Source organism: Bos javanicus, chromosome X, assembly GCF_032452875.1.
Source record: "Bos javanicus breed banteng chromosome X, ARS-OSU_banteng_1.0, whole genome shotgun sequence".
Taxonomy (NCBI): Eukaryota; Metazoa; Chordata; class Mammalia; order Artiodactyla; family Bovidae; genus Bos; species Bos javanicus.
This window is the reverse complement of record NC_083897.1, coordinates 132631742-132653891: the sequence shown is the minus strand read 5'-3', so window position 1 is coordinate 132653891 and position 22150 is coordinate 132631742. Positions and strand designations below refer to the sequence as shown.

General features: G+C 47.7%; 1 protein-coding gene and 1 non-coding gene across 2 annotated transcripts in view; one reads left to right on the top strand and one right to left on the bottom strand.

Moving 5' to 3' along the window:
• Window positions 1-22150, top strand: part of NHS (NHS actin remodeling regulator) — a 345093-nt gene that overhangs the window by 240297 nt on the left and 82646 nt on the right. The window lies entirely within an intron of this gene.
• On the bottom strand, window positions 4730-4801 carry TRNAW-CCA (transfer RNA tryptophan (anticodon CCA)). Its single transcript has one exon. It is a non-coding gene; the product is annotated as a tRNA-Trp (tRNA).

Sequence of the window (22150 nt, the reverse complement as noted above, 5' to 3'; positions counted from 1 at the left end):
TGCTCTGTTGGGTCGCATGGCTTTCTTCCTCCTGGGTGCCACATTTGGAGTCAGGAGGGATACTGAGAAAGTCTACTCTCCTGAGGGTGGCTGGCCTTACGTGTGGCTCTAACTCAGTGACCTTGAGTGTGGTGATACCCACTGGCTCCCGAAATGGCAGAAAGGAAATGTGGAAAGGAATTCACCTCAGTCATATCCTCTTATCTGAAACGCAGGCCTAGTTGTTCAGCATCCAGAGGCCAAATGTCAAACACCAATAAAGGGAAAGATGCAAATGTTTCCTCGGCTTTGAAGAACTGAGGCCTCTCAGGAATGTTATCTTTTCTCCCTCTGGCCCCCACTCTACAGCCAAGCAAGGAGGAAGTTTTGATTTATTCTTCAAGACAGAGTAAATCACTCTTCTCTCACCACCTTGTCTCTATGTTATGCTTGCCATGGATGGCATTTGGCCTTTAACAATTAGGATCCCTCTTCCATCTAAGTTTTTATCCCTGGAAACCTTCACCAGCAAGATAGAGCTGGATGATTAATTTTGAAATAAGGAAGAGCTTGAGAATAGGCAAGGGGCACACATCAGTAGCCACAGGGCCCTTGGCTTAAATGGATGACAAATTACTCATCCTACCTAATGTAGGCCTCTATAGCTCCTGCTTTGAAAGCCAGAGGTGATGACGGGGGTCATGGGTTTCTAGTACTTTCCACAGCTACCTTGGAAAGCCAGCAAAGTGGCCGGCTGGGAGAATTAAGATAATTGTGTATTGAATGCTTTTCCTTGAAAAGAAGGTGATTTGTAGCTTCGCTTGGTGAGCCTTCTCTTTTTCCTCTTGGCCCATCTCCTCTTGGCGTTTACTTGTTCTTGCTGCTGCTTTTTTTGTTGTCGTTGAGTTTTTTTGTTTGTTTGTTTGTTTCGTTTTCTTTTTTTACACTAACGACATCATGGGCAAAGAGAGGAGATTTTATTTTGAAGAACAATGATCACATTAACCAGGTGACAGCAGATAAGCTAAAAGTCACTCCATTTTCTCCTGGGAAAAAATGTTCTTTGCCGCCAAATCGCATTCCGCTTCTCTTTGTCTGCTCTCCTCTCATGGGAGGGTGGCAGGGCTGGCTGCTGATGGACTCAGAAGAAATCACTGGCAGATAAGATACACCCTTGATTCATATAAGAAGGGAAGTTTTTGAGTTCAATGATAAAAAAATATCTTCCTTTCCTGTTGCACAACATTCTTGTGGCTGGAACTCTCTGTAGAACGGTGACATTTCTCTACCCTTGGTCCACAGTATCAAGCAGAAAATAACTATGAAATCTGAAACTTGGTAAAGGATGAAAATCCAATTCATTGCAGTTTGATAGACGTGTAGGCCTGGATCAGACTCTGTAGCTACAGAATCTACCTACATCCTGCCCTGTTTTCAGAGCAAAACTGAGGACTCGCCTACCTTCAAGGTATCACAGCCACCTACAAAGACCCAGCCAGTGCTCTGTGCAGGAGCTGGGGAACCCAACTGATGTGTCACCGCAGGTCTAAGAGCAGCTGTTAGCAAACAAACAAACCAAGCTCCAGGTGACTGCAGAGAGAGTGAGTGGGGGATGGAGGAGGAGAAGGGAAGGAGGCGCCCTGAAGGGAGGGAGGTTTAGTTTGATGGATTGCTAGGAATTTGTTGGCCCCAAGAAGCATTCTGGGGTCACAGCTCTGAGCTGTGGTTTCTTTGGCAAGATCTCATAGGCTTGTTGTGAAGACTGGAGGAAGTAATGAAAACGAAGCACATAGTGCAAGGCTCGGCCCACAATGCAGACTGAGGAACTGTTTGCTGTCGTCATCATCATCAGGAGATGGTGTTGTGTGGAGAACTTGAAGGCTGTCAGTCACAGGCCATGAAAACCCTTTGCCCACTAATTGTAACCCACTCTTTCTAAGGCTTGACTCTCATTTCTCATATCTTGGCAGACTTTGGCTAATATTAGTTCACCTCTGGCAAAATGAAAGCAGGTTCAGCCAAGTTTCAAAAGATGTTTTGAACCCTACTGCATTTCTCAATATAGCATCTTGTATACAGGGTTTATAATTTTAGGAGTGGGTGGATATTTGCGTGGCGGTATAGATATAAAACCAGTGGCGGATGCAAGCATTGCTCTTGGGTCTTTGTTTTCATCAACTCATTTCCGCAACTTCAAAAAACATTCACTTGGTCTTTTTTTTCTTCTAATCTGTTTATCCTCCAGTGCTTTTGTTTGGGTCACAAAAGGAAAGGTATTTCTGGCAAAAAGCAATGAAACTTATTTCTTCTAAAGTTTAGCATTTACAATAGAACGCAAAGTACTGTTGTATCATAAGTGATCAATATAATGTTTCTGAGAGGGGTCTGTCCATTAACATTGGGGGCTGAGGAGATTTGGAGCCCGGAGCTTGGGGAAAACCAGGATGTTAAGATTAAAACCCATCTACAGACTCTTTATTATGTGCTCAGCAGAACTGTGTGGGTCACAGCAGCTACTCATAGCAACCCTCTGACGCAAGCACAATTATGTCTGTTCCCCAGAGGAGGAAAATGAGGCTTAGAGCGTTTGCCTAACTTGCCCAAGATTATAGCTCAGTCGATGGGAACCAGAACTTGGACCCATGTCTGTCTGATCCCAAACCCCAGGCTTGTTACCACCAGGCCATACTGACTGTGAGGATTTGAAAGTAATGACTCCAAAGTAAACTTGGGGGTGGTATCTTTAGGTTATCATACAGGTTAAGAGTTAAAAGATGTGCCATGGTCTACGCTCCAGTCTCTGCTGAGGTCATCCAAAGAGAAGGAAACTTAGTTTTTATTTGAAGGAGCAACACCCGATCAGCAGAGATAGGCCTGGCACAACATGAGACTTGAGCTAAGAAGAGGTGCCAGAGAAGGGACAGAGCCAACAGTGTCCGCCCCCGCTGTTACCCCGTGTCTTGAGAAAACAGAGTGGTGTAGGGAAAGCCTTTGACTTTCTCTTTCAGTCCTAAGCTAGTTAACCTGACTGCCTGTAACTGATATATTTATTATCCAGCATTGTTTATCAGTGACATATTGTTCAAATATTCATTTCCTAGGAGAGGATTGTAAATGTCTCCTGGAATCATAAAAGGTGATGGATTAACAAGTGGGGGAGGTTGTGGCAGGTCAAGAAGTTACCATGTGGGGTTTCCCACACCATCGCTTGTGAGGGTTGGCAGGTCATGAGTTGTCTCTCAGTGGCGAGAGAGAGGAGAGTTGGTCCTCTCTGACTTCCTGACTTCAGCATCCTGGTGAAGGTCCTCACAGCGATTATACTTCATCTCATTCAGAGGTTTTGAACAAAGTAACAAGTAGCAGGTACGATTACAGCTGTTCCTGGATTTGCAGGAATCTGATTGTAACTGTCTCCGTTCTCCACTTGGCCATCTTCCCACCATCATCTGCTTTCCCAGAGTTCTCAGGCCCGGCTGCTCTGAACCCACAGTGCTGCCTGTTGGCTGGAACAGAAAACCCTGAGACTCAGCATCCTTTCCAGTACTGTGAGATGAAATGCATGTGTGTCTCTGAAGTTCCCTACACCAGCCAAGTGTTCCAGTCGTGCAGAATTCTTTGTACTTTCTCATCATACCATGCTGTCGCACACACCTCCAAGCCTGTATACAGTGTTCCCTCTCTGGAATGCTTCTATGACTGGTTTCATCTGGCCAACTCCTAGACAGTTTGGAAGGGTTGGCTTAAGCGTCACCTTCCTTGAGAAGCCCTTCCTGACATTGCTCAGAGGGATTTTGTCATCTCCCTTCCCGTAGCCCATATGCTGTACACGCCTGTATTTTAGTGGTGCTTCCAAGGGCAGCTGGAAAAGGGATAGGCTACCCACTCCAGTATTCTTGGGCTTCCCTTGTGGCTCAGCTGGTAAAGAATCTGCCCGCAATGTGGGAGACCTGGGTTCGATCCCTGGGTTGGGAAGATCCCCTAGAGGAGGGCATGGCAACCCACTCCAGTATTCTTGCCTGGAGAATCCCATGGACAGTCCATGGGGTCCCAAAGAGTTGGCCATGACAAAGCGACTTTCACTTTCACTTTTCCAAGGGCAGAGGATGAACTAATGCCCCTGAGGGGATCTGAGCCACAGGGTGGAGGTGGAGATGGCCCAAAGCTGCCTTCCAGAGATCTTGAGATTTCTTTGTAATTATATGCATCTATAAAGTTTGGACCGTTTCTATAAAATCTGCACTATTCCCTACAGTATTTCATATAAAATAATCTCCCCCCAAATAATTATTGAGTAAAACTATGGTCCATGAAGATCCCCCACGTTTGTCCTGTGGCGTCCTGAACCCCCAGGCACAACACAGTATATGTTGAGAGTATGTGGAAGTCCCTCTGAAAACCATGTATAGTACAGTGTCTTTCTAGTTGGCCATTCTATGCGCTCCTTCAGAGTAGGGACTAAGTCTTTCATCTCGGCTGTAATATTTATAAGATTTTAGATACTCAAAACAATTTTTTTGAATGAGTGAATCTTTCTCGTGATATTAAACATAATAAAGAACCAGTGTTATTAAACCTCAAAGAGATGGGGTCATCTCTTTGACCCCAAGGTCTCCATCAGCCCACTTCTCTTTCTCTAGTTACGTTTGCATTTCACTGGGCACTGGCATTTAAGATTAATTTTTATTATTTTATTTTTTAAGGTTAATTTACATGGCTGTGCTGGGTCTTAGTCACAGCATGTGGGATCTAGTTCCCTGACTGGGGATTGAACCCAGGCCCCATGCATTGGGAGCATGGTATCCTACCACTGGACCACCAAGGAAGTCCCTAAGATTAATTTTTAAAACCATCTTCTGCAGTTATGTTAACATTTAGTCACTACCATGATACCAGTATTGTTTTCCGCTCTGGTTCATGGCAAATGCATATTTCCCCAGCAATACTGTGGAAGAAAGAAGCCTTGATGGGCAGACTTGGAACTCTAAATGTCATCTGTCACTTCTTTTCTGTGGGAAATTTGGTCCTGAATTTAAAAAAAAAAAAAAAAAAAAACTTACACATGAACTCTGGAACACTCTGATGCTGGAGACTAGCTATATTCAAGGGTCAAGCCCCTCCATTCTGCAGTTTCTGTTTATAGGCCTTACTGCCCACAGCCTGAGGAAGTGGGGTAAGGAGGCTTGAAGCCAGAGCCACAGAGTGACATCCCAGAATCACTGGAGCGGTCAGGGATGACCTCAGATTGGTCCTTCCCTCGAGTCTCTCTGGTTCTATCAGCAGCAGCATCAGGCTACCTTGGATGTGTAATGAATGTCTCAGGAAGCGAGAAAAATTCATTCTCACAAATCCTACTGACATTTGTGATCCTAAAACTCTTGTCTTTCTCTGGTTCAGACAAATGAACACCTGAGCCATCTATCGTCTCTCCTTTAAAAGAGAGTCTCAACTAAACTTAAGTTTCTTAAGAAATATTTGAGTAAAGGAACTCTCCTGTGCAAAGCAACTTTCAACACATGATCCATTTATTATGAAATTATTCTTCAGAAACTTCCCACTGGTACCCTTCCTTCTTTTTGTAAGTTTTATTTTTTTAAAGTCTTTATTGAATTTGTTACAGTGTTGCTTCTATTCTACATTTTGATTTTTTGACCTCCAGGCCTGTGGGATCTTAGCTTCCCAACCAAGGACTGAACCCACACCCCCTGCATTGGAAGGCGAAGTCTTAACCACTGGATGCCCAGGGAAGTCCCCCTTCCTTCTTTAGAAGTGAATTACTCTTCACAGAAATGGAACACCCTTCAAGAGCAGGCCAAACCATGCCTAGATCCTCCTCCAGGTCACAGCCTACCTGGCTTCTCTAGCATTGCATCTGGTATATCTTACGAAGCCCACCCAGTCATTTCTCTATTGTTTGACGTCACCCCATCCTTAAATGACAAAATCTTCCCTCCCAGTTTGGCACATGATGGTATTTTTCTGTCTCCTCTGATCTGGAAGTTGCAGTTCTGATTCCACCCTGAAGGCACCGCACAGAGGTCCCAGCCTAGAGCTGGAATCCCCATTCTCACACTGGGCAAAGTGATTGGGAAGCAGGGTCAGGGCTTGAACTGGGGTAAGCTGCCACCACTGGTGTAGAGAGGGTTTTTTTTTTTTTTAATTCCTAAAGTTTCTCAGCAAAACATCCCCCTTTCTGGAACATAATTAGTATGTGTTGAACCACAAATGTAGAAAATCGCTGAGGGTACAGACCAACATATGTTCACAGGGCTACAAAGAAGGTTTCTTTCTTTCTCCCTTTCCTTTATTTGCTCCTTGCAAAGCCTTGCCAGAGTCAACTGAAAAGAACCCCTTTTCATCATATACACTTTTTCCCAAGAAGTAAAATGAACTAAATTAATTCATTCACTCAGCACTGTAAATACCAAATGAAGAAACCATAGATGTATAGATGTAAATACTCCCTCTGTAATTATAACTAGAGGGCACCAAGAGAAAGAAAAGAGAAATTACCCTAAGTTCAAAGGTTCCCAGATTTACTAAGAAAATTATGAAAGAAAAGAAAAAAGCCCAAGCATCTCATGCAAAGACAGTGAAACAATCAACTCATATGTTACTCGCCAGCACTTTCTGCAAAAGAAATGGCTTTTGATGAAGCTGCTGGGAACTCTGAATGCTGAGCATTTTTCCTATTAAATAAAGTTAGTAATTAATGTAGCAATTAAGAGTGCAGGGGTTGATTTCACCATGTTGAAACTGTGGTAGTGCAGCCAAGGTTGAGCACTTCTGTTGAGGTATTTAGTTGTAACCATTGTTTCTTCCTGTCTCAGAGTGTTGAGTGCGGCCCTAATTTAGTTTGTAATTGTTCCTTTCTTCCTTTTGAGAGTCTCCATCTGTAAGTTCCCCAAGTGTGTGGGAAGGGGAGGGTGTGCATCTCTTGTCCCCTGCCCACCTGTGTCTTTGGCTGCTGCATCTTCTTAAGACAACCGTGACTGTTGTTGTTGAATATTACAAAACTGGTTCTTGTTCTTGGGCTTACTCCTCTGTTTCCTTGAGTGGGTTCTGGGGTCGAACACACCATCTCTCCTTCTCTTCCTCCTATGCACTGACCATCTCCTGGGGATGACTCAGGGCCACTCCCCTTGGAGATGCTCTCCCCCAAACCACACGACCCAGCATCAGGCTGACAAGCCCAGGGTTGAGGAGGGAAGGTGGATCTCCATGGCTGAAGGCTAGTCATAGGAAGCCTTTCTGGCTTGGCACTTTCACAGGGCATAAATGAGATGATGTGAAGACTTTAAGCTATGGCAATGTGTGGAGCCTTCAAAAAGAATTCATTTTGTTTTTAGGAAGGTTTTAGTTGATTGATATCTGCATTTAAACCAGGTCTCAACACTTAGTATCTGTTTTGACAAGTGGCTAGAAATGGACAGAACTTCCTCAGTTGGCCTTTTCTGTGTAACAAACCCCCCTAGTATTTAGTGGCTTAAAAATCAGTGGGTGGTTCTTCTGGTCAGGCCCTGCAGGATGATCTAGGGTGGCCTCATTCACACATTGGTGGTTAGCGGGCTCGGGGTCAGAATGAGGGGGACAAGTGGACCCCATGTGTGTCATCAGCCAACAGCCTAGCCCAGCCTAGCCTAGCCCTGCCCCGTGGCTATAAGCCTGGGTAGGCACCATGATCAGCAGAGGTGTAGAAGCTGGAACCCATCTGGAGCCCCAGGCTCAGAACAAGTTCACTGTCACTTCTACTACATTCTGTTGGCCAAATGAAGTCACAAGGACTTGCTCAGATTCAGGGTGGAAAAATAGATTCTACCTGTCAACGGGCAAAGCTGAAAAGTACTACAGCTCTTTTTTGAAATCTATACAATAACCAAGCTCCTTTACTTGTAATTTAATATGTACTGATATATATATATATATGTGTGTATATATATATATATATATATGAATTTGGCGTTCTTCCACTGATAAGGTAACTCTCACTTGCACTCAAATAGACTTTGTAAGTGGGAGATAAGGGGTAGGAATTGTCCATGGCCATGACAATGAATGATCCATGTAAATACTATCTGTCATGTGAGTCATCTTGTTAAAAGGCTGTGAACAGCTGTCCAGAAGGCAATGTGGTGAGGTGGAAAGAGCACAAACCTTGGAAAAAGACAGATCTGAGTTCAAACTTCATCTCAACTTTTAGCTGGATGGCCTTAGGCAAGTTACTTCACCTCTTTAAGCATCAATTTCCTCAGCCATAAAACAAGCATAGTGATACCTGAGGTTGTTGTGAGGATTAAATGAGATTATGTATAACAGCCATACATAGTAAAGAGCCATTTCATGCTAGCTTCCTTCCCCGTCCCCCTCATTTAAAGAAATAATAATTTTATTTAGTTAGTTATTGGCTGCACTGGGTCTTCTTTGTGTGTCTGTGTGCTCAGTCGTGTCTGAGTCTTTTTCAAGTCGTGTCTGACTGTAGACTGTCAGGCTCCTCTGTTTGTGGGATTCTCCAGGCAAGAATACTGGAGTGGGTTGCCATGCCCTCCTCCAGGGGATCTTCCCGACCCAGGGATGGAACCCGGGTATCCTGCCACTCCTGCATTGCCGGTGGGTTGTTTACCACTAGCGCCACCTGGGAAGCCCTGTTCCCTTCCTTTTTTCTTTTTTTGAAATTCACATGCAGTGGGCATAGTGGCTTCTACTTAGAATCACAGCTGCCAAGTTCCTTTTCCTGCCAGGTACCAAGTTTTTCTTTTCTACATCCTGCATATTTTAGAGAAATGACTTTGATATAGTATTTTTCAACCTGGGATCTTGGAAGTATTTGCAATTATAAGCATACAGCTAACAATTCCAAGACAATTCTTAGTTTTGGTGATATACATTATGTCACACTCTTGAACTGTGCATAGCTTGGTTTTCTTTATGGTCTGGATATCCTGAGGAATTCTGGAAACTCACCACCAGAAAAGAAGGCTTTGAAGTAATAAAAAGTGGGCAGCAGTGTATGGGAATGGAGTTCTCTCAGAAAGGACGTATTTACAGTGGGGAAGGTTTGCAAACACATCTAGGGGCTCTAAGTGGTGAGCTGGGGCTTTGGTGGCTGGGGAAGGGGGGCAGATGGGGCCAGACCTCTGCTTCTCAGATGCATTCCATGGGGCTCCATTTTGGCTAAATCATCATAATTCCCACCAAGACAGCACAGAATGATAATGGTTTTATTTATTATTTTATGTGCATTGCCAGGATATGCAAAGCTTTATAGCTTGCCATAAATCGAGAGGGATTATCACAGCTGTTACTTATTTTAACAGGTCACAATACAGTAGTTTGTGCCAGATGGTTTTGAGAATTTTGAGGAGAAATTGTATACAGGCAGCCATACAGACACTAGCTTGGGTAGCTGGGCCCTGAAATTAATTCACATTTGCTATGATATAAAATGTATATGAATAAACACATAGTTCCTTAGGAACAAGCAAGCCATTTTAGAGCAGTGGTGTCTTGTGGAAGTCATGAGATCTGTGAGCAGCGGTGGGCTGGCAGCTGTGATGTGACGTTACAAGGAGCCAGGAGGAGTGAGACTCTGCCACACCCACGTGATGCCAGGCTTGCTTCAGGGAAATATAAACATTGGAGGCCAAACTGGGTTTTTGTCATTGGAGCCCAAGAGAGGAAAGGAGGGAGGCCACCTTAGGGAAACATCTGGGGAGGGTGTGTATGCTGGAGAGTGAAATTGGAATTGGAATTCCTGAGGTCACCAACAAGGTCAGTCTGGGGCAAAAGGGTTTCCCAGACTGGGCAGATCATAGTTCATACTGTTACTATTATTATTTACAAAGATTTATTTATGTATTTGGCTGCCTTGGTCTTAGTTGTGGCATGGAGACTCCAGTTGTGACTTGCAAGCTCGGGCTCAGCAGTTGCATTGTGTGGCTTAGTTGCTCCACAGCACGTGGGATCTTAGTTCCCCAACCAGGGATCAAACCCATGCCCCCTGCACTGCAAGACAGATTCTTAAGCGCTGGACCACTCGGAAGTTCCCCCACCCCAGGTCATATTATTGCCCTTGCAGATGCTGAAGTTTACGTGTAGAGTGGTCGGTTCTAAAGATAAGCAGAAATGGCAAGAAGAAATAAGAAGTGAAGATGAGGAATCATTTCAGAAGGTGGTTTTTGTTCCAGGTTTCATAAAACAATAAATTTCCAGAATGAGAGACCAAGAGAAAACCTCTCAGGTCATCTCCACTGTCCTTGTTGTATAGCTGAAGAAACAGACCAAGAGGATCACTTACATTGAGTCATCTTGCTTCTTTCAATTAAAAAATGAACGCAGACTGTCAGGGTTTGTGGAGTCTGTAGGCCTCTCCCCACATCTCTCCTTGATTTGCTTCCTCCCTGCACCAAATATGTCTCCTGCTGCCCAACCTTATGCTGGGGAAGGACTGCCCCCACCCATTGAATAATGCAAGTGTTAGTCACTCAGTCATGTCCAATTCCTTGGGACCCCATGGACTGTAGCCCACCAGGCTTCTCTGTCCATGGGATTCTCCAGGCAAAGAATACTGCACTGTGTTGCCCTGCCCTTCTCCAGGGGATCTTCCCAACCCAGGGATCCAACCCAGGTCTCCTGCATTGCAGGTGGATTCTTTACCATCTGAGCCACCAGAGAAGCCCAGGTCTAAAGCATAGCTGGGTTTTCTTGGTAAACTGCTCCAAGATATAAAGATAACATATCACTTCTGGAACAGGACTAAAGTTTTTTAGCTTTTTCCAATCAATTTTTTCAGCTCCTATAAGATAACAACAAAATAATTAAGCAGGAAAGGCAAGTTTAGAACAGACTTGGGGCATATATTGGATATGATCTATGTATAGAAAATCAGGAAGTAACAGTATTTTGAAAGCTGAATAGACCATGAATGTCAGGGGACAGAATTAGAACCTTTCTTTTAGATTCCTCTGAGATGATGAGTAGAAGCATTAAAGCTTTGAAAATCTGGAGGCTAGATAATACCGAAAGGGCCCACTCTTTCCAGAGATGCTGAGCTTCCAGTAACTTTATCTCTGGAACACAGCACTAAGCCTGAAAGTAAGTGGAAGGCACTTCCCCGGGCTCCAAATAGTTGTCAGCAAGCCCACGCACCTTGCCACTTAGATTCTTGCTCAGGCCACTAGTAACTCTTCCTTAGTGGGCAGCTGTTACCCAGCCATGATGTCTGTTTCCCTCAGCCCAATGTGGCTTCAAAGTACAGGGAGGGAGCTAGAAGCAGGTAAGAGAGGAGTGACAGTGGGGAACTAACAACCATCAGGGAAAGAGCTTGGAAATCCAAAAAGGAGTCTTTGAAATGTGTTGCCATAGAGACTGATAATAAGCCTTCCTAATAAAGACCCTAAGTAATCAGCAGAGCATTAAATTGTGTTTTGTATCATCTGATTAAAGAGATAGGAGAGTGACTTGTTCAAGGTAGGCTAATTCTGGTAACCAACCCCCAACATTTCAGTGGCTTCATTCTGACACTGCAGTCTAATGCAGGTTGGCATGCAGTCACTTGCGTCCCCAGGCTCTTTCCACTTTGGGGTTTCTTTACCCCAGGGTCTCTTAATATGTGTTGGAATGGTCAGGAGCTTTTCTGAGCCTGGCCTGGGACACACAGGCCTTTCCCACCTCCCACTGGCAACACTGAGTTACATGGCTGCACCTCATGGCCAGGGAGGCTGGTTGGAGGAGCAAGACAGGGACAGTCAGTTGAATAACTAACTAGCTAGTTTCTTCCAGGGAAAATACAAAATGTACTCCAAAACAATGAGGGGCTTCAGTGAACCGCTTTTGGTCGGATCAACTTGAATTGAATGGATGATCACCGATAATTGAATGAATGGACTTTTCCTGGGAATACCATTCCTACATTTCCTGGGAATACCAGTTAAAGGGAACAGTCCTGTCCTGAGTCATGTCATAGATTCAGAGGCTGGCAAACTGTGGCTCTCAGGCCAAATCCCACCCCCTGTGTGTTTTGTGCATAAAGTTTTATTGGAACTCAGCCCCCTCCATTCATTTATGCCTTTTGAGCTATAACAGCAGAGTGGAGTCACGGCAATAGAGACCTCGTGGCTTTCGAAGCCTAAAATATTATCTGACCCTTGACGGAACAAGTTTGCTGATCCCTACTCTAGATCATCACTGTCCTAAAGGGACAACACATTTGCCATTGTTTTCTTCCTGAGACCTGGTACCTTTGGCTTCCAGAAAAAAAAAAAAAGCAGGACACCCACATGGGCTGGGATGTAAACTCTGCCCTTAGAATGCTAGCTCCAAGAGGGTGGAGTCCGCTCTGTCCACTCTAGTACCCAGCAGAGTACCTGGCATCCAGGATGTTCAATAAGTACTTCTGTTTGAACCTGTGAGCCATAGGAAGCATCAGGTACCCTAACCACCAGAAACAGGGTGAGGACTCAGAAGAACTACAGTCTGAGCATGTTCGGGAAGACCTAAGACACAGGAAGGAGCTATCTTCATTGGGGTTTATTATGTGCCAGGCAGCACCAAGGTGCTTTGTATCTATTATTTTATTTCCTCTTCCTAACAACCCTATAAATTAGGCATCCTGTTTGCCTTTTACAAGGAAACCAAGGTTTAGAAAAGTCAAATGATTTTCCAAAGGCCATACTGCTAAGAGTGGAAAAGCTCAGATTCCAACTCAGGTCTTTCTGGGACCAAAGTCCAGGGTTTGTTTGTTTGCTTGCTCTCTCGTGCGCGCGCTCTCTCTCTCTCCCACAGGACTTGCCAAAACCCTATCCAAATGTAAGTGAGCTAGTTATATCATTATTTTCATTGTCACTGTTAACAACAACCTCATTGCTATAAAGATGAATGCAAAGGGTGGATGGCCATTTTCATCACTTTACGGAGCTCTGCGGGCCTCACTGCTGAGGCTCTCCTTTGGTAGAGCAGCCCTGAAAAGCTGGAGCAAGACAGTCCATCTCCTTGGGATGTGTGATTAGTGACTTGGCCACCAGTTCCCTCTGATCTTGCCAGGGATTGCTGTAGAGGGTGGCCATTTTGCTCACTGGAACATAAATTATCATTTCAAAGCCCGAGAGGTTTGAGTCCGCACATGGCAGGGCTTCCCGTGGCCTGGTGGAGTCTGTCCCAGAGCTCTCAGTGTGCTTTAAACAAGCTCCCGGGTGCCTCTGGTCCTTTGACAAGCAAGTCTAAGGGAAAGACTCCTTTTTTTTCTTTTTTCAGCAGCAGTTCCACACCCGCTGTGGCCACTCAACCAGCCTCCCCCAAAGCCAAGGGAGTGGTGGGCTCTGCTCCCACTGACTCCTCAGGGATGTCTGGCATTCTCCATCATGCCACCTTCGTGAAACCCTGTGGTCCCCTGGTGTCCAGGAGAGGCCATCCCTCCTTTCCTGGTCTGCTGCTTCTCTGTCTCATCTCCCTGGTGGGATCTTTTCCTTTGTCAATCTACCCCTTGAACTTTGGGGCTCACGACTCTTCTCGGCCTCACTTGGAGTGACCGCACCACCTCCTCCCACCTCATCCTTCCTGACCTCGCCTCGCTCTGTCTTCCGGAGGGGACTCCAGCCTGTGCTGCAAGCTGGCAGCCCTTGGAAGAGGTTGGTGTGAGTGGGGTCAGAGGAGAGCAGCCAGCCTGGACTAACTTGGCTTCCACGTGATCTTTTGTGTGATCACAATTGTAATTCATAGTAATGCCAATTAGGAAATACTCTCTACCAGGGCTTGTGGCAACCCTGTGATTTCTTGTGACCTTGGCAAGTCGAGTGTTTCACCACAATTTGTGAATTATGGAGGGGTCAGGGGCCTCATGGACACAGGACTGCTCTTGTGTGCAAATCTGCCCAGGACCTCGGTCTCCCTATTTGAAAACAGGTAGCCTGGTCAAAACAGGGACAAGTTTTCCCTAAATGGGTTTCCAAGGCTTCAAGACAAAGTACCAGAAACTGCCTCCCACAAGGCATATTTTGGATAATTTCATTCACTGCTTTTCCCCTGGTTATATATTAGGGATATATCCCATAAGTGTTGTGTTTTTAGTGGCCCTAAATGGCTTTCTGTCTTCTGGATGTGGTGGTTATATATAGAACCTGCCAGCCTAAGGCATGGGCACACAGTGCCGTGGTTTTTAGCCCTGGTTTCTTCTCAGAGTTGGTTTAGTAAATCACCCATCCCTGGAGATGAGCCCGTCGCCGGGAAGGCATTGTCTTTGCAGTGTTTTGGAGCCTGGGCAGGCTGAGTTGTGTCCAGGCTGCGAGGTTTCGCCAATGAAAGGGGGGAGGGGAGGCAATGTTACAATATTCAGCCGCTCTAATCCTGTTACGCACGCGGGCACATGCTCCGCGCCAGTCTCCAGCCTCCCTCTTGCCCCGGCTGGAGGAGTTGGCACGGTCGGCGTCTCTGATTCCTCTGCTGTTGGCTTGAGACCAGGGAGCGGGGAGGTGAGAAGGGAACCACGGGGGTGTGGTGCTGAGCAGCCGTGGTCGGTCCAGCCTGTTGGTGATGAGCCGAGCCCGCCGCCTCTCTGGGCATGGGTAACGCGCAGCGCCAGCGGTCGTGCTACCGGAGAAAGAAACGCACAGGTACCAGAAATCCAGATCCAGGATCCTCTGCAGCTCCCGGCTCGTCTAAGCGCGCAGGGCCCGCTTTGTGGCCAGCTCCGGTGCGCCACCGAGTTTGGGGCTGGGGTCTGAGTCCTGCAGCTCACTGCGGCTGGCAGCAGGGGACGGATTATTTTTAGCAGGTTCCCTTTAGCCCAGTGGAGCCAGGAGATGTTCACAGAGTCGGGCGGCTGTCTGCAGAGCGTTGGTGCAACCGTGCCTGCTGCCCGGGAGGTTTGGCTGCCGCAGTCCCCTCCATTCACTGGGCTGTAAATCGAAGCTGTCTACACCGGCAAGGCGCTCGATCCCAGCGTGGCCCTGGGGCTACGTCCCGCCCAGGTCTCCTGGCACCTGATTTCCCAGTGGTCAATTAGGTGTCTCTGCCTGCAGCATTGAAGCAGTGGAGGGGCCAATGCCCCGGCTTTGATGGAGCGCGCCGTGCGCAGAGACCTCCCCAGTCGACTTCCTCATCAGAAGGCAGCATCCATTCATAATTCTCTCTCAGCCTGTGGACCGAGTTTGGCTGGAGCTGAGCATGGACTCCGGCGATCTCCCTTTTTGCATCTGAAGCAGAAACTAAGATAAAAGGGAGAAGGAAGGGGGAATGCGGTCCTAACGCAACAAGGTGCTGGAAAGCCCCCCGAGAGGCCTCTCCTTTGCAGGGAGAGGGAGAAGAGGCAGATCGCGAGCCCAGCGCCTCAGCCAGCTGCTGCTTCGCTGCGGAGCCGGCACGCATGCCTACCTCACCTGACGGCCGCATTCCCGGGGAGCCGGCGCGGGGCCCGGCGGCGCGCCCAGGGCGCACGGGCGGTAGGATCTCTGCACCGGGGGAACGAAGCGCGGGCGGGCTTCCCAGGGCCGAGCCCGAGCCTGAGCGGGCGCCCGGGGAGGCCAGCCTCGGCCCGGAGCCCCACCGCAACCCCCCGGGATGTTCCGGTGTGTGTGAGATGGGACCGGCGTGTGGGGGAGGGGGGAGGGGCAGGTGACATCATTTTTAACTAATTTTTCACACCTCTGGGTGGTGGGTAAACTTGGGGAGTGGAGGAAGCAGGAGCCGCAGCCCCGCCGCACGCTAGCATGAGAGGAAATACCCCCAGCCAAGGTCCAAGAGCCAGGTCCCCTTGGCAGAGCAGAGTGAGGGGGAGCCGGTGGTCAAGGTGGACCGCGCAAAGCTCTGAGGGATGAGGGGAGCCACTCTGGCTTTGGGGGAAGTGGCCTTTTTTTTTTTTTTTTTAAGCATATTGCAGCTGCAGCTTTGAAGTTTGCCGCCTCCTCCCCACCCCCATCCTGGGTTTTGGGGCGGGGCAGCACTCTTCCACGCGGCTGCCCAGGCCTCTTCTAGCTTGGGTGCAGGGACTGCAGGGGCTGGTGGCGACAGGGACTCGAAGGCACTGGAAGTGGGAGGGCACCCCGAGACTCGGCCTTCTGGAAGCTCTAAGGGCTGGGGAGAAGTTGGGGGCACCTCTTGGTGCCTCTTCCTGTTTTTCTGCCCTGTCGCTGGGTGTTGGGAGACATTTTGCCTGTGCAGGGGTCTCCCTGTCACAGAGCTGGCTGTGATGCTGTAAGGCAAGTGGACTGTTAGGATGAGCTGGACGAGGGAGGCGACCGAGCTGCAGCTTTTGCTTTTGTGGCAGTGTTAACCCCATCAAGCCAGCTCCCTTGGTACACCTGTCCACCTGGGTCACTGTCTGGGGGCGTGTGAGTCTGGCTTCTGATTGACTAGTCCCGCCGGCCAGCGGGCCAAAGCAGGATTTGCCCAGGGCCTGCCAGGCCAGGGATGGGTGGACAGTAGAAGAGCGAAGCCCCCCACCCCCACCCCCGGTACCCCCTCAGGGGAAGGTTAAGCAAGCCCGCCATGATGGTGCCTGGCGTTGTGGCCACCGTGTGCTCAGCTCCTGACTTTGGGAGCTCTTGTTTTATGAGGTTTTTATTTTCCAGTTTCGTGCCTCCTGGTCCCCAGTTTGTTTTTCACAGCTGCTTGTGAGCAAGGCAAAGATAACAGCATCTAAAAATAGCCTTGCGCGGCTGGAGATGCAGCTTAGCCAGACCCCACCATCACAAGGATGGGGTCTCCCTTCCCGGATATGTGAGAGTGAGCCCCGCTGGGCCCCCAGGAAGCCTGAGGCCAGGTCCACACAGCCTTCAGAGGCAGTGCTGCCTCCAGTCTCCGGACAGGGTGGGGATGCTAGGGCGCTGGTCTGGGTGAGACAGCAGCTGCCTGTCCACCCCTCTGTGAGGGCCAGAGCTACTGGGCTGCAAGATTGGGGGATGGGATCCCAGACAGGGACCCCTCCGCAGCCCCCAGCCGTGGTATTCTGCAGCTTTACATTCTCTGGGAGTTCTGCTTAGCCATCCATGTGGGGCTTCCTCCTCTGTGCTTCAGGGGCTAGCAGGCCACACCCCCCCAGAGGCATTTGTCCGGGAATATAGAGGGACCAAAGGGTCCAGGTGGTACTTAAATCATGCCAGCTCCCTGGGTGCAGATGGTAGCTGGGGTGCCACTCTATCTTGTCCAGATGTAAATCTCTGGACAGTTGAGTGAGGAACCTCTTCTTGGTAACTGCAGGGAACCTGGTCTGTCTGAGAGGGGCAGCCTCAGCTAATGGGGAAGGTACCACATGGAAGCGAGGACACAGGAAGGGACTGAGGACTTCAGTGATGCTAGTGGATGGCAGGAAGCTGCGGTCTCCTCCTGGATTCCTGGTTCCCTTGAGCCTGCCAGGGCTCTCCTGTTATTTATTTCCATAAACCTTCATTTTCCCCATGTTTGCCTTTCCTTTAGTGGCAAAGATAGCAAAGTCCAGCATGAAGAAAAAAGAGAGACCCCATCTGTTCTTGATCTGATTGAATCATAGGATTTTTTTCTTTCATTTTGGCAAAAATGCGTTGGTAACTGCTGAAAAAATGTAAATGCCTAAACTTTTAACACTGAAAGAAATAAACTAAAGTGTATGGGAATTTAGGAGGGAAGGTGCACATTCCCACCATCAGTTCCCTATTCAAGATAGAACCTACTGGGTGAGTCTCTCTTCCTTTTCAAAGTGCACTTTGATTTTTAAATTATACATTTATTTTCCTTGGACTTCCCTGGTGGCTCAGATGGAAAAGAATCTGCCTGCAATGTGGGAAACCTGGGTTCGATCCCTGGGTCGGGAAAATCACCTGGAGGAAGTCATGGCAACCCACTCCAGAATTCTTGCCTGTAGAATCCCATGGACAGAGGAGATCAGGACCATATTAAGATAGCATTTGATTGGGGGAAGGAAGAGATTAGGAAACCAAATACCTCTGATAAATCCTCTAATCATTCCTGATTAGTCTTCTAGTAGAGGCCTCTATGGGGTCACACAGAGTCAGACATGACTGAAGCAACTTACCAGCAGCAGCAGAGGCCTCAGAATATTTGCTGGTTCATCTTAGAAATGTCCCTCACCTTGATGTTCCCTACAGAAGATGCAAGATTACTGATGATTCCATTTAGCCCAAAGGCCCAGTGCAACAGTAGCTAACTCTTTGGTCCCCTTAGAAGAGCAGATGGGAAGACCATGAGCTGGGATGCAGAAGTCTTTCCTAAAGACTCACTGACTTGGCTCTGCCTGTAGCAAATAAGATGTCAATGATCTGTTATACCAAAACAGAAAGGTGCTGCTTCCTCTTGAAGTTCAGAACCTGGATCAGCAGTTAACTGGAGACTCACACTGAGTGCATTGGTTAAGGAATACCATAACAAATAAGTCCCAGATCTCAGGATTTTAACACAATGCAGTTTTTTTCTTTATCATAAAAAGTGTAATCAACTTTTAGCTTGTGATGACAAGGAACCTGGTCTCATGCCCTCTTGCAGCTCTGCTATCCCCTAAGGCCTCGGAGTCCCTCCTGAGTTTCTTTGCATCTAGCCAACAGAAGGGGAAAGAGCACTGGGGATTGGAAGTAGCACATCTCATCCCCATCCACATTCCACTGGCTAGAAGTCAATCACATGACCACAGCAAACTGCAAGGGAGGCTGGGAAATGTAGTCTGTGCCTGGAAGATGCCCCTGTTTTGGTCTCCTTTAGATCAGAGAAGGCAATGGCAACCCACTCCAATACTCTTGCCTGGAAAATCCCATGGACGGAGGAGCCTGGTAGGCTGCAGTCCATAGGATCGCTAAGAGTCGGACACGACTGAGAGACTTCACTTTCACTTTTCACTTTCATGCATTGGAGAAGGAAATGGCAACCCACTCCAGTGTTCTTGCCTGGAGAATCCCAGGGATGGGGGAGCCTGGTGGGCTGCCATCTATGGAGCTGCACAGAGTTGGACACAACTGAAGCGACTTAGCAGCAGCAGCAGCAGCGGGATTGGATTTGGCTTTGGCTCTGGGCAGGTCGTGTAGCCAAATACATATCTCTCTCTTTAAATGGTGGTAATTCCACCTTGCCCTTTCCTGTTTCACAGGATTTGGAAAGGTGTTGAGACATAACAGACTTCTGGAGGGACCATCTGGTCATTGTCATTATTCCCCATGTTATAGATCACTTGCCCAATGTGATACAGCTAGTTTATGGCAGAGCTACAGTTAGAACCTAGGTCTCCTTCTCTTAGCTCTGTGTTCCTTCTGCCATGTGCTGATCACTCTGCCCTCTTAGGAAAACAGTTACATAGGGTAGAGTTTCAGAAAGCTGATATACAGTCCCCTAGATAGCCTTCATATTGTATAATCACTAGAAACAGCCATTCATATTACCTGAAATCGATGTGAGATTTTTCCCCCCAGTTGTTACTGTAGAACCAGTTAGAGTTAGTCTCAGAAGAGCCAGGCACTGGTCTATGCCCGGTATATAGATGAACTCACTTAATCCTCATAAGAACCCTGTGAGGGAGGGATTATTATCATACCAACTTTATAGATAAGGATGCTGTGGCACAGAGAAGTTAAGTAACTTGTGCAGGGTTTTACAGGTAACACGTGACAGATCTGGGATTTGATCCCAGGTGACGTGGCTCCAGAATCCAATCCTGGACCATCTGGCTACACTCCATCTCTGCTCTGGTGGGCTCCAGGTTCTGGCCTTCTGTGATGTGTACAGTCAACACAGACCCTGATACTCAGGATGTAATATTTTGAGTTTCTTCTCTTAGTGAGTGACCTTGGAGGTCCATGACAGGGAGTCATTTGTAAATGGACTGAAGCATGAATTTGAGCCCCCAGCATATGAAAATGATACACAGGATTAAGCCATGTAGCTAGTGAGACAGCCCCAGTTCCTCACCTCCGGCTCTGACAGTCCAGTGAAGCTTTTTTTTTTTTTCCTCCTTTTAAAATTTTCGGTCTACTCATCCCTGGATAGGTAGTATCTACTATGAAGTCATAAAAAATGTTTCTTCCTTGTGAGAAGTGGCCATCAAATGAGGAAGGGCTCTTCAGTCCAATCTGAAAAGGCAGTTGACTCGAGAGGGGAGGGGCAAGGCCAGCATAGCCATTTGACTCTTGAGGTAATTGCTAGTTGTGATTATGTTGTCTATCTACTGTTCTGTAGGAATCCACTCCAAAACTCACGGGCCTAAGAAACAACTGCCGATCTGTTGGTTCAAGATTCTGCAGGGTCGGGTAAGCTCCCAGGGCAGTTCTTCCACTAGTCTTACTGGTGGTATATGCTCTGAGGGCTCAGCTCTGCTTCTGTCTCTGTGTAGTCTCAGGGCCAGTCCAAGTGCCCTTGCCAGCAGGGTATGGACTTCTTATCTAGTTACTTGGGGTCCCCAAAAGCACAAAGGCAGAGGCTTCCAAGCCTTCTCAAGGCTGGGCCTGTGACTTATTTTGCCAAAAGGCCATGAATCCTGGAGGGGCGGAGACAGACTACCACAGTGGTGAACTCTGAAGGCTCTGTATTTACAAACTTGAGCATTCCCAGAGGTCTCAGGAGAAGCTGACTGTACATTAAGATGTAGGTTAAAGATATCTATTCCTTGTACTCTAGTGGACAAAGATGGCTACACGTGCCTGGGTCTTTCTCCATCCCAAAGTCAGGACCCGTTTATGACCATGAAAGCACTGAGGCTGCGGATGTAAGTGCCCAAAAGGAAAGGGGACTGAAGTATGTGACTTGTGTTCTCTTGCCCTTCCCAGACAGCATCGCACAGGTATCGATTATTTTTTACAAAGTACCAGTACCCACCCTCAAATAAGAAGCATACCAGTTGGATCAGGGCACAAAAGTCCCTCTGATGTCCACCTCCTCTTTCCCAGCTAGACATGCATTCTGAGATGACTGAGCACGCACTCTGGGAGCACCTGGCTGCCTCAGGAAGGACAGCTGCTCTCCCGCAGAAATGGGCTCATGGGTTCAGTGTGTTGGGCTTCCATTTCGGATCATCCTCCACAGGCCCTTGCATCACTCCAGCCAGTGGAGGGGCAGCAGCTACTTCGCTGCACCCACACAGCCCCTTCCTCCTCAGGATTCAAGCACTCATACCCCAGCGCTGGGCACAGCTGGCTGATGGCTCACAGCCCAGCCCCTCTTTGGGAACTGTCCTTGAAGAGAGCTGCCTCGCCCAAGGTCACACCCCTTACCTTCCCAGGTCAGCGCACACCAGCGACTGGCCACACTGCCTCCATTGAGGACAGTTCTGTGCAGCCACCCCAACTCCAGAGCTCGCCCAGGGGGCTGGCCGGCCCTTCGTTGTGACGGGGATTAGCCGAGGACCCCTCCCACAAGCGAAGAGAGAAGCTTCTCTCTGCCCGATCCTGCTCAGTTCCCTCCCTCACCCCAAGAGCTTTTCCTACTAAGCTTCCCACACTCCAGTGCCTATGTGACTCCAGAGCCTGCTCTCTGGAAACCTGACCCAAGATAGGTGGCTTGGAGACCAGGTTACCCCCTGCTGAGGATTGGGCCACTGTGCGCACACACAGAAGCAGGCCACACAGCATGGGCCGTCCCCAGACTCTTCCAGTTGGGCAGAGATGACAAGTGCTGAAGCAGAAATGTGAGAAAAAGAGCAAACAGGAAGTGACGGAGTCCTAAGTCAGTCTGATGCCTCAGTGATTTTTTTCCCCTCCTTGCCCTACCCCTCACAACTTCCCCAAAGTTATTTTTTTTAGGGGATGGGTGATTCATGACATTGATTATATGGTTAACAATTGTGCCTGAGCACTCTCCCACCTGATTATTTCTTCCTTTGGGCATGGCACTGGCAATCAAAATTTATCTTTCAAATTAAGGCTATAATTATATTTTGATAAAGATCTAGCAATTCAATGAGAATGAAATTTTGAGGGTTGCCAGGATACGGATGACTCTGGGTTATAGAGAAGGGTTTGCATGCAGAATACTAATAGGTGGTTCAGCACTCTTATCTAGACCTTTCCAATAGCGTCTGATAATGCAGGCCCATCAAGCACTGTGTCTCTGCTATTATTCTAGCAGGATAAAAGCGATAAAAGATATAAGCAGGGTTTTATGAATGAAAAGGTGATTCATCAGATGTCTTTTGGTCTATTGCACTAGAGTTAAGAAATAGAGTAGTAATTATGTGGTGTTACCTCAAAATATAGGAGACAAAAGCTTTCTCTTA